This window comes from Myotis myotis, unplaced genomic scaffold, assembly GCF_014108235.1.
Source record: "Myotis myotis isolate mMyoMyo1 unplaced genomic scaffold, mMyoMyo1.p scaffold_m19_p_4, whole genome shotgun sequence".
NCBI lineage: Eukaryota > Metazoa > Chordata > Mammalia > Chiroptera > Vespertilionidae > Myotis > Myotis myotis.
In genome coordinates, this window is record NW_023416346.1 from 97297354 (window position 1) to 97315706 (window position 18353).

Here is an 18353-nt window from a genome sequence, read left to right on the forward strand (position 1 = left end):
AAATCCATCTGATCCAGTGTGTCCTTTAGAATCTCTGTTTCCTTATTAAGTTTTTGTCTGGAAGTTCTATCCAGTGAAGTCAAAAGGGTGATAAAGTCCACTATTATGACTGTATTGTTGTCCATCTCTTTGCTAAATTCCTCTAGAAGTTTTTTTTTTTTTTTTAAATATATTTAGGTGCTCCTATATTGGGTGCATATATGTTTATCAGGGTTATATCCTCTTGTTAGATTGATCCCTTTAGTATGATGTAATGACCTTTGTTGTCTCTTGTGATGGCCTTCATTTTAAAGTCTATTTTGTTGATATGAGTATTGCTATTCCAACTTTTATTCCCTTTTCCATTTGCATGGAAATATTTTTCCCATCCCCTCACTCTCATCCTGTGTGTGTATTTTGTTCTGACAGCATATAGTTGGCCCATGTTTTTGTATCCATTCAGCTACCCTATGCCTTTTGATTGGAGCATTTATTAAATTTAAATTTAGGGTTATTATTGATAAGTACTTATTTATTGCTGTTTTAATTCTGTATGCTTAGATTTCTTTCTCTGTTTCTTCTCATTACAGAAGTCCCTTTACCATTTCTTGTAATGCTGGCTTGGTGTTCATGTACTCCTTTAGCCTTTTTTTTTCTTTTTCTTCCTTCCTTCCTTCCTTCCTTCCTTCCTTCCTTCCTTCCTTCCTTCCTTCCTTCCTTCCTTCCTTTCTTTCTTTCTTTCTTTCTTTCTTTCTTTTTTTTTGTCTTGGAAGCTATTTATTTGACTGTCTATTTTGAATGATGGCCTTGCTGGATATGGTAATCTGGGTCTCAGATCTTTGCTCTTCATTACCTTGAGAACTTCATGCCATTCCCATCTGGCCTGTAGAGTTTCTGATGAGAAATCAGAAACTTATGGAAGCTTATGGAAGCTCCTTTGTAGGTAACAGTTTTCTCTTGATGCCTTTAAGATTCTCTCTTTGTCTTTAATTTTTAGCATTTTAATTATGATGTGTCTGGGCTTGGGCCTGTTTTGGTTCTTCTTGCTTGGGGTTCTCTGTGCATCCTGAATTTGTGTGACTTTTTCCTTTACCAGGTAGGGAAGTTTTCTGCCATTATTTCTTCAAACACATTTTCTATCCCTTTCTCCCTTTCTGCCTTTTCTGGCACACCTGCTATTATAATATTGTTATACTTCACATTGTTCCACAGTTCCCTTAAACTGTCCTCCTGTTTTTTAATTGTTTTTTTTTTTGTTGTTGTTGTTGTTCTCTGATTGAGTTATTTTTTTAACCCTGTCTAGTAATTCACTGATTACATCCTCAGCTTCCCATAATCTGCTGTGTATTCCTTCCAGTGTGTTATTTATTTGTGTTATGTCATTCTTTATTTCTGACTGTTCCTTTCTTAGAGTTACTATATCTTTTTTCATGCTGTTGAGCATCTTTACTGTCATTACTCTGAACTCTGTTTCAGATAAATTTCTTATCTCTGCTTCATTTATGTCTTCTTCTGGAGAATTCTCTAGTTCTTTAATTTGGGGGTTGTTTCTTTGTCTCCTCATTTTGGCTGTCTGTTTGGGTTTGTTACTATGTATTAGGTAGATCCTCTGTGCCTCTCAATCTTTAGTGCAGGACAGTGTCAAATGTTGTTTTTGACTAATTTGATCAGTCAAAGACTTAAAGCCTCCAGAGACTGCCTCTGCCTACAGACTGATAGGATTCCAACTTGAGTGGCCGCAGGCAATCATCCTCAGGTGTGGGGAGAGTTTTATTTTTTTCCACAGTGTGGGGAAATTGCTTCTGCCTAGAGGCTAATTGTTATTTTTAGTCTCTTAAGTTGCCTCAGGGCAAGATGTTTTCTGATAAGGTGTGTAAACTGTCTTCCCCCTTCCAGGCAAGGTCACCTGTATAGCAAATGTCTGTGTGAGGGAGGGAATGGCTCAGCACAGGAAATTGGGGGTGTCTACCTTCCATGTTCTAATTCCTGAGTCCCCAATCCTGGCTTCTGCTCACACAGCTCTAGTCCACTCTGCCCTCCTTCTGCTGGAGCACAAGGTGGGTGGCTCCACACAGAATTTTGTGCCTTGGCCCTTTAAGAGGGTGCCTGAATTTTTAGCTGTCAGTTCCTGGCAGACAGCAACCCCCACTGCTTTTCACAGCCATATGTTATGTGGATACTTCTCAGTTTTTGGTGCTCTCTGCTGTGGGGTCCAGCTTGGGAATTATATCCCAGAGTTCTCAGTGGCAACCCCCCATAGCTGAGATATCTCTCTGGAACTTCAGTTGCTGTCTGTGGGCACCTGGCCAGCCCTTTCGTGCTTCTGCCCCTCCTACCAGTCTCTATGTGGTCTCCACTTTCAGTCCTCAGGTATCAGGGTTCTCTCCTGTGAGTCTTCCATTGATTATTCGGGAAGTTTTCATGTATTTTAGTTGTAATTCCAGTTTGTTCCTGGGATCATGTCCGTGCAGCATCCACTTTCTCTACCACCATTTTTTGGAACATATCTTTTCTAAAGGGGAGAGGAAATATTTCCAGGAGATTATTAAACTTTTTACAGAAATGGTTTAGGCTAGAGTCCACTTAGTAGGCAGCCCAGAAGCCCTGACCGATTATTTTTATCATTCAAGGCGAGCAAAAATCTCCGTATTCTTATGCTGCTTAACTAGGACCGGCCCAACTCCCCATGCCTATCTAAGTTTTTATTCAGTGCTGTGATTTTCTTTTTTAAAAAATATATTTTATTGATTTTTTACAGAGAGGGAGAGGAATAGAGAGTTAGAAACATCAATGAGAGAGAAACTTCGATCAGCTGCCTCCTGCACACCCCCTACTGGGGATGTGCCCACACCAAGGTACATGCCCTTGACCGGAATCGAACCTGGGACCCTTGAGTCCCCAGGCTGATGCTCTATCCACTGAGCCAAATTGGTTAAGGCACTGTGATTTTCTTTATCTACCCCTCCTCCCTATCAATCTGTTTTATCTTCTGTCTCATTCCTTTGTTATTCAAATCAGTAATCTGATCAATTTACTCACACTAATGTATTAATGATTCATGTTAGCATAATATTAATTTTCCCAAGGATATCTAAATTTTAGGCTTTAAGAATAAACCTTAACTCATATAATTAATCCCTAACTTTTAATGGAGGAAATAAAGACACTGAAGCAGACTGGAGGATAAAATATTTTGAAGAAGAGGGCTTTTCAACAGTGTTTTGCAGTATATATATATATCCTATATAATAAAGAGGGAATAAGCAAATTGACTGTCACTCTGCCACAAAGATGGCAGCACCCACAGTGGAGGCGGGGTTTCCGTAACACAAGATGGCTGCAGCCACAGCGGAGGTGGGGTTTCTGTAACACAAGATGGCTGCACCCACAACAAAGGCCAAATTCCCATAGCGAGCCTTAACAAGCAATTAGCAGGGACCTGAGGCTGCGCCCCCCCCCCCCACATGGGGCTTGACAGGGGACCTCAGGCCATTCCCCCCACCTTGGAACTGGGCTGGGGGACCTCAGGTCATGCCCCCTGCCTTGTTGCCAGGCTGGGGGACCTCAGGCCACAACCCCTGCCCCGGAACCGGACCAGGGGACCTGAGGCCGCACCCCCTGCCCCAGCACCAGGCCTGGGGACCTGAGGCCATGCCCCCCACCTGGCAGGCCTTGACAGGGGACCTCAAGGTGTGCCCCTGCCCTGGTGCTGGGCCAGGAGACCTCAGGCTGCTCCTCCCACCCCGGTGCCAGGCCGGAGGATGTTAGGCAGCACCCCCCACCCCAGCGCCAAGCCCGGGGACCTCAAGCCACAACTCTGCCAAGGCACTGGGCCAGGGGACCTGAGGCTGTGCCCCCCCAGCCCCCGCCTGGTGGGGATTGACAGGGGATGTCAGGCTGTGCCCCCTGCCCGGTGGGGCTTGACAGGGGACCTCAAGATGCGCCCAACTGCCCCAGTACTGGGCCAGGGGACCTCAGGCTGACCCCCTTGCCCCAGGCTGGGAGAGCTCAGGCAACACCCCCCACCCAGTGGGGCTTTATGAGGGACCTTAGGCTGTGCCCCCCATCCTGGTGGGGCATGACAGGGGATCTCCGGCCGTGTCCCCTATGTGGTGGGGCTCAATGGGGGACCTCAAGGTGTGACCCCCTCGCCCGGGCTGGGGGACCTCAGGCCGCACCTCCGCCCTGGTGCTGGGCCAGGGGACCTAAGGATGAACTCCCCACCTGGTGGGGCTTGACAAGGGTGAGACTGGCTGGGTCTGGATCTAGCCCAATGGGTGGGGGCTGGCCGGGTCTGGGTCTCACACTGTTTTGAGGCACACATGGGTGGGCAGGGTCTTGACTCTGGGTCTGGTGGTGCACCCCAGTCTCTGACAGGAGGAAGATTTTCATATACATTTTACTAATTTTCTTTCATCTCTGACACTGACACTTATATTATAGAGAAAGGGCAAATAGCAATATGAAAATATTCCCTCTAATTAATCCCCTTTTAATGTGCACAAATTTCATGCACCAGGCCACTAATATATATATATATATATATATATATATATATATATATATATATATATATATATAGTCACCTAATTGGCTTACCTTAATGGAGATGCTACATTCTAAGACATATACCTACAAGTATGGCTATCAGTTCAGATATCTGCTTTCTTTTTTACTTTTACCCTTCCAACTCTGAACCTGATTTTCAGGGGGAAAAATCTAAACTAGGAGAGAAGTACTGTGCAGCTGCTATCTAAATAGCTTCCTCTCTGAGCTTCTCCTTTCCTTAGAGAATATTTTCTTCAAACCTCCCATTTATCACTCTCTGGATTCAATAAAATCAGGGTGCAAAAAGTAAACATCCTTAACTACAATAATATATAATTCATGATAAATAAGATCAAACTTTCTATATAAAGTTATTTGAGTTTAATCACAAGATATATACATAATTATTCCAAAAAGGAATTTGAATATAGAGGGTTCCCATGTTATTATTATTCTCATTATTGTTATTGTTTTATTCAAATGTTTTATATGTTTTCATTTTCACTCAGTTAAGCAGCTAATTTTATTAACCCGTAATTCCATGAAAAGAGCCATCTGCCATAGGAACAACAAATCAAGCTACCATGGTTTGAATGAGTGCAGAAGTGGAACTCTTGTTCAACTTCATTTTTATTTTATCAATTTGTTTTTGCTCCCCAGACACTGTAAAAATGTTGCACCTAGGATGTATTTATGTCTATAATTTATAGTATACATTTTAATAATAAAGATGGCCTCTGTAATTACATAAAACTTTTCTGTCTCCAGAAGTCACTTCTTAAGCAAAACTGATACACATATCTTTGTCAGTGTTCACACACATGGGTAAGAATACCATGAGGCTCCATTCTCCTTTTCTCTCCCTGAAGAGGTGCATGATTTCTTCCAATGAAATATGAGCCATTTCTCCCCATCCTTTCCCACTCCTTATCTATTCCTCCCATAAATTCTTTAGAATTCATACCCTACCATCACATTTTGACCAAGTTTATATGGATGACTTAAAGCCCTATATTTGCTAGAGTATACAATCTGTGGATAGAAAAGGAAATGAGGTGACAGAGGAAATGTTTTTCTTTAGTCTTAAAGGTTGTTAAGAACTGACCATCTGATTTTTATTGTGCATTGGTAGGGAAGAAAATCCATCCTCCATTGTCTCCCTTTGTTCTTCCCAAAACAGTTTACTTTTAAAAAAGTGAATTCATAATAATTGTCTCTGACCCTCCTTTCATCTTAGTTATCTTTTTAGCACTTTAGTAACACCCTCCTCATCTCATCTATATCCCTAGTGTTTTCAGGAGGCCAAGGTATCTTCTGTAACAACCAATATGTTAGGAATTACACATTTTGGCTATTGCAGAAAGATTTTCCTAGGAAGTGGTAAATGCTCTTCTAAGGAGAAATTTCTGATGTTTTGGTAGAGATGAAAAAATAATAGGATATAGATATGGAATCTGCTCTATGCTTCAAATGTCATATATATATATATATATATATATATATATATATATATACATATATATATAGATATAGATATAGATATAGATATAGATATAGATATAGATATAGATATAGATATAGATATATAGATATAGATATAAAGATATATAGATATAATCCATATATAAAATATATTTGCCTCCCCTCTGACAACCATCAATCTATTCTCTGTATTTATTAGTCTGATTCTATCTAATAAAGAGGTAATATGCAAATTGACCATCACTCCAACACACAAGATGGCTGCCCCATGTGGTCAAAGATGGCCACCCCCATGTGGACACAAGATAGCTACCACAAGATGGCCATCAGGGGAGGGCAGTTGTTGGCAATCAGGCTAGCAGGGGAGGGCAGTTAGGGGTGACCAGGTCAGCAGGGGAGGACAGTTAGGGGCACCCGGGTCGGCAGGAGAGGGCAGATGGGGGTGACCAGGCTGGCAGGGGAGGACAGTTATGGGTGACCAGGCTAGCAAGGAAGGGAAGTTAGGGGTGACCGGGCCATCAGGGGAAGGTATTTGGGGGCAACCAGGCCTACAGGGGAGGACAGTTAAGGGTGAACAGGCTGGCAGGGGAGGGCAGTTAGGGGTGACCATGCTGGCAAGGGAGGGAAGTTAGGGGTGCCTGGGCCAGCAGAGAAGGGCAGATGGGGGCAACCAGGCCAGCAGGGGAGGACAATTAGGGGTGACCAGGCTGGCAAGGGAGGGAAGTTAGGGGTGACCAGGCCAGCAGGGGAGGACAGTTAGGGGTGAACAGGCTGGCAGGGGAGAAGCGGTTAGGGGCAATCAGGCAGGCAGGTAGGTGAGCAGTTGGGAGCCAGCAGTTCTGGATTGTGAGAGGGATGTCTGACTGCCCACTTAGGCCCGATCCCACCAGGATCCCTCAAGGGGTCCCAGATTGGAGAGGGTGGAAGCTGGACTGAGGGACACACCTCCCCCCCCATGCACGAATTTCATGCATTGGGACTCTAGTATATATATAATCTCCTCTGTGCCTTCCTGAAGCCAGGCCAAAAGTTACTTCACTATATTCATAACCATATTTGGGGGGTATGTGGAGAAGTGAGAGATAAACTGTCAAGTAAATGTGATTGTTTTAACTCACTTATTCCTCAGTTATTAAAGAATGGGATATTAAGTTGGGGGGCAGGCAGTGAGTAATAACTTTCATGAACTTCACAGACCACTTTCTCAGCAGATTTTCTCAGCTTTAACCATATATTTGATTTTTGTAAGATCATATTTCTTTTATTTGTTGACTAAGTTTTCTTCATCTATCCCCTGATTGCACACCTGCTGATTCATCCATAGGTATAGACCTTGTTTAAGGCCTTGCATTTTCCTTCTTAGATCTCATCAGTGAATAATAGACCAAATACTCTTTGGAGGGTGGTGTCTGTCATTACACCTATCTCCCTGAACCCAGAGTCTTCTCTTATGCAGGAACTTCAGAAGCAATGCTGAGAGTCAGACCTAGGATCTTTGGTCTACAAGGTTGACACTGGTCAACATGGAGAATATTATATTCAGCTTTTTCTAAACAATGTTGAATGTCCACATCTTTTACAAAGATTGGTATATTTCATACCTTTGAAATGTTAATATAATCAGAATAAAAATAAACGTAAATAATTTGAAACAATAATGGACTAAGTTTAAGCTCAAGGAATAAAAGCATGAGGTAATTAGGGTTTTTTAAGGTTTCCCTAAATTTTATTTTTCAATTAAAGTTTACATTCAATATTATTAACTATATTCTCTATGATGTACTTTACATCCCTGTGATTATTTTGTAACTAGCAAATTGTACTTAATCCCTTAATCTTCTTCATCCAGTCCCCAACCATCCCTCCCCTCTGACAGACATCAATCTATTGTCTGTATCTATAAGTCTGTTTCAATTTTGTTTGTTCATTTATTTTGTTTGTTCATTTATTTTGTTTTTTAGATTTTGTAGCTAAGTGAAATAATATGGTATCTGTGTTTCTCTGATTGACTTATCTCACTGATCATAATATTTTCTAGGCCTATCCATGCTGTCATAAAAGGTAAGATTCCTTTTTATGGCTTAGTAATATCATATATACTGTATATATTAGAGGCCCAGTGCACAAAATTTGTGCAGGGGAGGGGGGTCCCCTCAGCCCAGCCTGCATCCTCTCCAATCTGGGACCCCTCAGCGGATGTCCGACTGCTGGTTTAGGCCCAATCCTGCAGTTGGACATCCCTCTCACAATCCGGGACCAGTGGCTCCTAACCGCTCACCTGCCTGCCTGCCTGATCACCCCTAATCACTCTGCCTGCCTGCCTAATTGACCTAACTGCTCCCCTCTGCCAGCCTGATCTCCCCCTAACTTCTCCCCCCTGTCAGCCTGATTTCCCCTTAACTGCTCCCCCCTGTCACCCTTATCACCCCCTAAGTGCTCCCCCCTGCTGGCCTGATTGCCCTTAACTGCTCTCTTCTGCCAGCCTGATCCCCTTAGCTGCTCTCCCCTGCTAGCCTGATAGTGCCTAACTGCTCTCCCCTGCCGGCCTAACTGCCTCTGCCTTGGCCCCACCACTGTGGCTTTGTCCAGAAGGATGTCTGGTCTAATTAGCATATTATCCTTTTATTAGTATAGATTATTGGCAAATAGGTTCTCCCATACAGTGGGTTCCCTTTTAATTTTGTGGCTGTTTTCTTTTGCTGTATAGAGCTTTTTATTTTGATGTAGTCCCATTTGTTTATTTTTTCCTTTGATTCTCTTGTGCTAGGCTTTGTATCAGTGGAAATTTTGCTATGTGAGATGTCTGATACTTTATTGTTTATATTTTCTTCAAGGTTTTTTTTTACATGTAGCTGCCAAATTATCCCAACACCATTTATTGAAGAGACTGTCTTTACCCCATTGTGTGCTCTTGCCTCCTTTATGGAAGGTTAATTTAGTATAATGGCTTGGGTTGATTTCTGGGTTCTCAGTTCTGTTGCATTGATTTATATGTCTGTTCTTGTTCCAGTACCATGCTGTTTTTATTAAAGTGGCTTTGTAGTATACCTTGATATGTGGTCTTATGATCGATCCCTCCAACTGAGTTATTCTTTTGCAGGATTACTGTGGCTATTGAGGGTTTTATTTCATTCCATATACATTTTTGGAGTGTTTTTCTATAACTGTGAGGTATACCATTGGTATTTTAAAAGGGATTGTATTTAATCTGTAGATTTCTTTGTGTAGTATAGACATTTTAATGATGTTAATTTCACCAATCCCAGAACACACTATATTCTTCCACTTGTTTATATCATCTTCTACCCCTTTTTTCAATGTTTTATATTTTTCTGAGAACAGCTATTTTACCTCATTGGTTAAGTTTATTCCTAAGTATCTTGATTTTTTTGTTTCAATGGTAAATGGGGTTACTTTTTTAAAATTTCACTTTCTGAGAGTTCATTATTGGTGTATAAAAATGCCATAGATTTCTGGGTGTTAATTATGTATCCTGCTTCAATGCCAAAATATTTATTACATCTAGTAGTTTTTTGGTGGTCTTTAGGTTTTCTATGTACAATATCATGTCATCTGCAAATAATGTCAGTTTTATAAAATCCTGTTCAATTTGTATGCCTTTTATTTTTTCTTCTGGTCTAATTGCTTTTGCTATGATTTCCAATACTATCTATGCTAATAAAAGGATAATATACTAATTACACTGGACATCTTGCAGACAAAGCCACAGTGCTGGGGGCCGAGGCAGAGGCGGTTAGGGGTGATCAGGCTGGCAGGGGAGGGCAGTTAGGAGCGATCAGGCCAGCAGGGGGGAGCACTTATGTGGCTATCAGGCCATCAGTGGGGAGTAGTTAGTGGGCAAACAGGTTGGCAGGCAGAGGTGGTTAGGGGCAATCAGGCCAGCAGGGGAGCAGTTAGTGGTATCAGGCTGGCAGGCAGAGGCGGTTAGGGGTGATCATACAGGCAGGCAGGTGAGTGGTTAGGAGCCAGTGGTCCTAAATTGTGAAAGCGGTGTCTGAGGGTTCCCAGATTGAAGAAGGTGCAGGCTGGGCTGAATGACCCCCTCCCCTCATGCACGAATTTCATGCACCGGGCATCTAGTGTTGCATAAAAGTGGTAAAAGTGGATAATTCCATCTTGTTCCAGTTCTAAGGGGAAATTATTTAAGTTTTTTTTCCCATTGGGCATGATGTTGGCTATAGGTTTGTCATACATTGCCTTTATTATGTTGAGGTATGATCCCACTATTCCCACTTTCCTGTGATTTTTTAAAATAAGAAATGGGTGTTAGACTTTGTCAAATGCTTTTTCTGCATCTATTATGATTGTGAGATTTTTGTCTTTCACTTTGTTTATGTGGTGTATCACATTTATTGATTTGCAAATATTGTGACAGCCTTGCATCACTGGAATAAATCATATTTGGTCATGGTGTATTATCTTTTTAATATATTACTGGGTCTGATTTGCTAATAACTTGTTGAGGATTTTAGCATCTATGTTCATCAGGGATATTGGCCTGTAATTCGCTTTTTCTTTGTAGTGTCTTTAACTGGTATTAGAATTAGGATAATTATGGTCTCATAAAAAGAGCTTGGAAGTGCTTCTTCCTCTTGGATATTTGGAATAGTTTCAGGAGGATACGTGTTAATTCTTCTTTGAATATTTGGTAAAACTCTCCTGTAAAGCCAATCAGGCCAGGGCTTTTGTTTGGTAGGAGTTTTTGTTGTTGTTTTCTTGTTTGTTTCTTTTTTAATTACTGCTCCTATTTCATCAGTAGTTATTGGCTTATTCATGCTTTCTGCATCTTACTGATTCAATTTTGGAAGGTTGCATTTTTCTAGGAATTTATCCATTTTATCAAGGTTGTCCAGATTGTTGGCATATAGTTGTTCACAGTATTTCCTTACAATCCTTTATATTTTGGTGGTGTCAGTTGTTATTTCACCTCTTTCATTTCTGATTTTATTTATTTGGGTCATATTTTTGTTTCTTTTTCTTTCTTTATTCTTCTTTTCTTGATTAAGATATTACATATGTGTTCTTATCCTCCCATTGCCCCAACCCTCCTCATGCCCTAACCCCCCTGGTGTCTGTGTCCATTTGTTATGCTTGTATGCATGCATACAAGTCATTTGGATGATCTCCCCCATTACCTGCACCCTCCCCTACCTTCCCTCTGAGGTTTGACATCTGATCGATGCTTCTCTGTCTCTGGATCTGTTTTTGTTCATCAGTTTATGCTGTTCATTATTATCCACAAATGAGTGAGATCATGTGATATTATCATTTTCTGACTGACTTATTTCACTTAGCATAATACTCTCCAGGGTCATCTATGCTGTTGCAAATGGTAGGAGTTCCTTATTACAGCAGCATAGTATTCCATTGTGTAGACGTACCACACTTTTTTTTTAAATCCACTAATCTGCTGATGCATATTTAGGCTGTTTCCAAATCTTAGCTATTGTAAATTGTGCTTCTATGAAAATAGGGGTGCACATGTCTTTTCTGATTGGTGTTTCTAGTTTCTTGGGATATATTCTAGAGATATATTCCTAGAAGTGGGATCACTGGGTCAAATGGGAGTTCCATTTTTAGATTTTTGAGGAAACTCCATACCCTTCTCCATATTGGCTGCACTGGTCTGCATACCCACCAGCAGTGCACGGGTCCCTTTTTCTCCGCATCCTCACCAGCACTCGTCATTTGTTGATCTGTTTAATGATAGCCATTCTGACAGGTGTGAGATGGTACTGCATTGTCATTTTGATTTGCATCTCTCAGATGATTAGTGACTTTGAACAGGTTTTCATATGTCTCTTGGCCTTCCTATGTCCTCTTTCAAAAAGTATCTATTTAGGTCCATTACCCATTTTTTAATTGGGTTGTTTATCTTCCTTTTGTTAAGTTGTATGAGTTCCTTGTAAATGTTGGAGATTAAACCCTTATCTGACATAACATTGGCAAAGATATTCTCCCAAGTAGTGGGCTTTCTTGTTGTTTTGTTGATGATTTCTTTTGCTATACAGAAGCTTTTTATTTTGATGTAGTCCTATTTGTTTATTTTCTCTTTAGTTTCCATTGCCTTATGAGCTATATCGGTAAAGATAATGCTTCGGCATATGTCTGAGATTTTGCTGCCTGTGGATTCCTCTAATATTTTTATGGTTCCCTTTCTTATGTTTAAGTCCTTTATCCATTTTGAGTTTATTTTTGTGTATAATGTAAGTTAATGATCTAATTTCAATTTTTTGCATGTATCTGTCCAATTTTCCCAACACCATTTATTAGAGACTGTCTTGACTCCATTTTATGCTCTGGCCTCCTTTTTCAAATATTAATTGAGCATAGTGGTTTTGGTAGATTTCTGGGTTCTCTATTCTATTCCATTGGTCTATATATCTGTTCTTGAGCCATTACCAGGCAGTTTTGAGAACAGTGGATTTGTAGTATAACTTGTTATCTGGAATTGAGATCCCTCCCACTTTGTTCTTCTTTCTCAGGATTGCTGCAGCTATTCATGATCTTATTTTATTCCAGATGAATTTTTGGAGAGTTCATTCTAGGAATGTGACATATGCTGTTGGTATTTTAATGAGGATTGCATTGAATCTATAGATTGCTTTGGGTAGTATGGACATTTTAATGATATTGACTCTACCAATCCATGAACATGGTATGTTCTTCCATTTGTTTATGTCTTCCTCTATCTCTTTTTTCAGTGTCCTGTAGTTTTCTGAATACAGGTTTTTTATGTCCTTAGTTAAGTTTATTCTTAGGTATCTTAACTTATTTGGTACAATGTTAAATGGGATTGTTTTTTAAATCTCTCTGTAAGTTCACTCTTGGTGTATAAAAGTGGCATATATTTTCTTGCGTTAATTTTGTATCCTGCTACACTGCCAAATTCATTTATTAAGTCATAATTTTCTGATGGAGTCTTTAGGGTTTTCTATGTACAGTATCATGTCATCTGTGAATAATGACAGTTTTATACCTTTTTTTCCAATTTGGATACCATTTATTTCTACTTCTTATCTAATTGCTATCACTAGCACTTCCAGTACTATGTCAAACAGGAGTGGTAAAAGTGGGCATCCTTGTTTTGTTCCTGTTCTAAGGTGAAATAGTTTTAGTTTTTGCCCATTGAGTGTGATGTTGGCTGTAGGTTTGTCGTATAAGGCTTTTATTATGTTGAGGTATGATCCCTCCATTCCCACTTTCCTCTGGGTTTTTATGAAGAAAGGGTGTTGCATTTTGTCAAATGCTTTTTCTCCATCAATTGATATGATTATGTGATTTTTATCTCTCAATTTCTTTATGTGATGTATCACATTTATTGATTTGTAGATATTGTACCATCCCTGCATTCCCAGGACAAATCCTACTTGTTCCTGATGTATGATCTTTCTGATATAATGCTGGATCAGATGTGCTAGAATTTTGCTGAATATTTTAGCATTTATGTTCATGAGGGATACTAGCCTGTAATTCCCTTTCTTTGTGTTGTCTTTATCTAGTTTTGGTATTAGGGTAGTGTTGGCTTCATAGAATGAGCTTGGAAGTATTCCTTCCTCTTGATTTTTTAAGAATAGTCTGCGGAGGATATGTTTTAGTCCTTTAAATGTTTGGTGAAACCCCCCTGTGATGCTGCCAGCCCAGGGTTTTTGTTTGCTGGAAGCTTTTTGATGACCGCTTCAATTTCCTCCCTAGTTATCAGCCTATTGAGATTTTTAGGTTCTTCCTGATTGAGTTTTGGAAGGCTATATTTTTCTAAATATGTCCATTTCCTTCAGGTTGTCTAGTTTGTTGGAATAGAGTTGTTAATAGTATTTTTTTTTAACAATCCTTTGTATTTCAGTGGGATCTGTTGTTATTTCACCTCTTTCATTTCTGATTTTGTTTATTTGGGTGCTCTCTCTTTGCTTCCTGGTGAGTCAAACTAGAGGTTCATCAATCTTGTTTATCTTTTCAAAGAACAAGCTCTTGGTTTCATTGATCATTTTTATTGTTATTTTTATTTTGTCTCTATGTCATTTATTTCTGCTCTGATCTTTATTATCTCCTTCCTTCCCTTCCTTCTGCTCACTCTAGGCTATTCTTGTTGCTCTTTTTCTAATTCTGTAAGTTGTAGAGTTAGATAATTTATTAGCATTTTTTCCTGCTTTTTTATTTTTATTTTTTTTTAGGCAGGGCTGTATAGCTATAAACTTCCCTATCAGGATTGCTTTCTATGTGTCTCAGATTTTGCATTGTTGTGTTTTCATAGTAATTCATTCCCAGGATGTTTTTAATTTCTTCTTTAATCTGTTGAGTAACCCAATCATTGTTTAATGTCATGCTGTTCAGCTTCCAAGTGTTTGAATTTTTTGATTGTTTTTATTGTAGTTTATTTCTAATATTAAACCATTGTGGTCTGAGGAGATGCTTATATGATTTTGATCATCTTGAATTTGGGGAGACTTTGCCTGTGACCCAATATGTGATGTATTTTTGAAAATGTCCCATGTGCACTTGAGAAGAACATATATTCCGTGGTTTTGTTTTGAAATGTTCTGAAGATGTCAATTAAATCCATCTGACCTAGTGAGTCATTTAGGATTGTTGTTTCTTTGCTGATTTTTTGGCTAGAGAATTTATCCAGTGATGTCAGTGGGGTTTTAAAGACCCCTACTATGGTTGTGTTGTCAATATTTCCCCTGATATCCTCCAGAAGTTTTTTATGTATTTGGGTGCTCCTGTGTTGGTTGCAAATATGTTTACCAGAGTTTTTTCTTCTTGTTGGATTTTCCCCTTTTGTCCTATGAAGTGACCTTCCTTATCTCTTGTTATGGCCTTCAGTTTGAGATCCAATTTGTCAGATGTAAGTATTGCTACCCCAGATTTTTTTTCATTTTCTTTCGCCTGAAAAAACTTTTTTGATCCCTTCACTATCAGTCTGTGTGAGTCCTTTGTTCTGAGGTGGGTTTCCTGTAACAGCAGACATATGGATCATGTTTTTTTATCCACTCAGCTACTCTACATCTTTTTATTGGGGCATTTAACCCATTTACATTTAAAGGTATTATTGATAGGTACTTGTTTGTCCCCATTCTTTTTCTTTACGCCTGTGTTCCTTCTTCCCCTTTTATTTCTTCTTTTTACACCAGTGTCTTTAGCATTTTTGCATTGCTGGTTTTGTGGTAATAAACTCCCTTAGTCCTTTTTTTTTTCTATGAAGCTTCTTATTTCCCCTTCAATTTTGATTGATAGTCTTGCTGGGTACAGTATTCTTGGATTCAGACCCTTCTTTTGCATGACTTTGTATATTTCATTCCATTCTCTTCTGGCCTGATGTGTTTCTGTTGAGAAATTAGTTGCTAATCTGATGGGAGATTCTATGTAGGTAACTTTCTGTCTCTCTCTGGCTGCTTTCAGTATTCTTACTTTGTTGTTGATGTTTGCCAATTTAATTATAATGTGCCTTGGCATCAGTCCTTTGGGGTTAATTTTGTTTGGGATTCTGTGAGCTTCTTGGATTTGTGTGAGTTTTTTCTTCCTAATATCAGGGAAGTTTTCTGTTATTAGTTCTTCAAACAGGTTTTCTATTCCTTGCTCAGTTTCCTCTCCTTCTGGCACCCCTATGATGCGGATGTTGTTTCATTTCGTGTTGTCCCAAAGTTCCCTTAGGCTCTCCTCCTGTTTTGTTTTTTTTAACAAATTGTATGCGGGAAACATATTTATATGTTTTACATTGACTGCTAGTAGAGCGCAGGACATGTATTAATACGTTTTTTATAGACTAGAGGTAGAATGCGGGTAACGTATAAATGCGTTTATTTTTATACTTTTTTATTGCTCTAAAGGGATGCTAACATGCAGATATACGAATTCCAAAGGACAAAATTTGGGTCTCTAACACATACAATGGTGAATTATATATGTACTTCCAGGTATAACGGTAATCTATTCAACTGCGTAGAGTCATCCCTTCACACAATTTTCTGCCTCGCCACACATTCAGTGCGATTCTAAGAAAAATAATTCAGTATACATTTTATAGTAAATCACAAAAAGTTTCATTGAAAAAAAATATGTAAAACTAAAGTTATTGTAATTTTACTGAACGTTGTCATTTGCGCAAAAAAATAGCAAAAATGGCCCACACCACCTGCTAGCGCGCAATAAAAACTACCCGCAAACAATGTGTTAAATATTTTTTCTAGATTCTGCTCTGTTTGGGTATTTTTTCTACCTTGTATTCTAGCTCACTGATGCAGTCCTCAGTTTCTTCTAGTCTACTGTTGATGCTGTCTGTTGATTTCTTCACAGCTGTGATGTCATTTTTCATTTCTTCTTGATTCTTCTTCATTTCCTTTTGGTTCTCACACATATTGTTGAATTTGTATTCCATTCTTTACAGCAACCTTATGACCATTTCTCTAATTCTTTCTCTGACATATTGCTTGCATCCATTTCATTTACGTCCTTTCCTGGTGATGCCTGTTCTTCTTTCATATGCAGGCTGTTTTTTGTCTCCCCATGATCTCTCTTCTCTGGATATCTGTTTATGTAGCTCTCTCTCTACTGCATTGATTTAAAGGCACAAAATACAACTCAACAAGGCACAACACACAAGACACTGAACACCAATGTATTCATGATACTAATAACCCCAAATAAAGGTGACCACCAGAGAAAAGAGAAATTGGGAATAAGAGAAAGAAAAGAGTGCAAAAATGATATTGAGAAAAGGAAAAAAGTAAGAGATAAAATAAATTGAATAAAAAAGAGGGGGGGGCTATTTATATTGGGAGAAAACGCCAATAGAACAACCACTAATCCCAAAAGATGCAAACAACAAACACCTAGAGATGAATGCAAATTACAAACAAAAAGTAATAACAAGCAAGGAGAGGAAAAACAGAGGCAAAAAATGAACAAAAAACCCCAAAAGAGTAACAATCTCACAAACAAACACAACAATAACCAATCTAATCAAGTCAAGAAAACAACAATAGGACAGAGAGAAAGCAAGAGAAAACAAAACAAAATAAAACAAAAAAATAGAACAAAAAGCCAAAACAGAACAAAAAACACTATAAAACAACAACAAAAAATGAACAACAACAAAAAAAGGGCAGAGTGAAAAGAAATTAGGATAGTGAAGAAAGAGAAGAGAGAGGTATGTATGAACTTAGAGGAGGGTATCAGAAATTAGATATATAAATAGGGTGAATTTTTAACAGGAGTAAAAAGCAGGAATAGGGTAAGAGAGGACAACAAAGGGGAAAAGTGAGGAAGAGAGTGTTGGCATAAAGGTAAAGTTGAGATAGAGTGAAATGATGCTAAAGGAAAAATGAAAATAAAATGTAGAACACTAATCCCAAAACAAAATAAAATAAAATAAAATGACACTTTTTTTTTAAAAAAAAAAGGTAAAATAATAATAGTAATAATACTGATTAAAAATAAAAATGTAATAATCGAAAAAGGTAAAATCAAATGAGGAAAAAAAGAAAAAAATTAGTTTCTTAAGTAAAAGATGAAAAAAATAAAAAATGTGCAGTAGTGAAGGTAATTCACTTCCTCTGCTGTTCTGTTTGGCACGCCTGTTTCCTGTCCAGTAGTCAGGACAGTATTGAAGTTTCCTGCATTCCACTGCTCCTCTGTGTTGTAAACCACGGCCCTGATTTTCCAGCAGGCAGTATTTCTTTGTTTCTTAGACTCCTTTATTTGTGTTTACACAAGAGTCCATTTGTGATTCAACCCCTGGGTGGCAGTGTTTCTGGCTTGAACTCCGGGACTATAAGTCCTCTCTAGCCAATATTTAGATTTTGTTTTCCCTGTTGCACTTAATACTGGTTTGGGAGAATGGACTGCCCCAGAGCTGGTTCTCTGATATTTACTTCCTGCTCTGATCCCCAGGTTCCACAAAAACAACTTCCCCCTGAAGTCTCTGAGAGTGTCCCCAATTGGGTGATCCTATGTACTGGGCTTAGTAACCAAAAGCAACAATTTAAAGAGGAAAAAAAGAGCCAGAGTAAGTGCGTGAACTCTTGTCTTTTACACTCTGGCACTGCATGCAATTCTGTGAACATCTCTGTGCATGTCTTTTTTCCCCTTGGCACTAAGCAGCCAGCACACTGTTAAAATTTCAGGCTGCTTTTTTGTGCCCAGTCCAGCTATGGGTTGCTTTTTAGAGTTCCCTTCTGTTAGCAGCCTTGCGGATCCCCTTCCACATTCGCGGGTCATGCTAGCTCCAACAGCCAAGTATTTTGTGGGGCACCAACTTCCCTGTAACCTCTAGCTCCAGTTGTGCACGTTTCTCTCTCCAGCCTGGATCACAGACCTCACCTTTT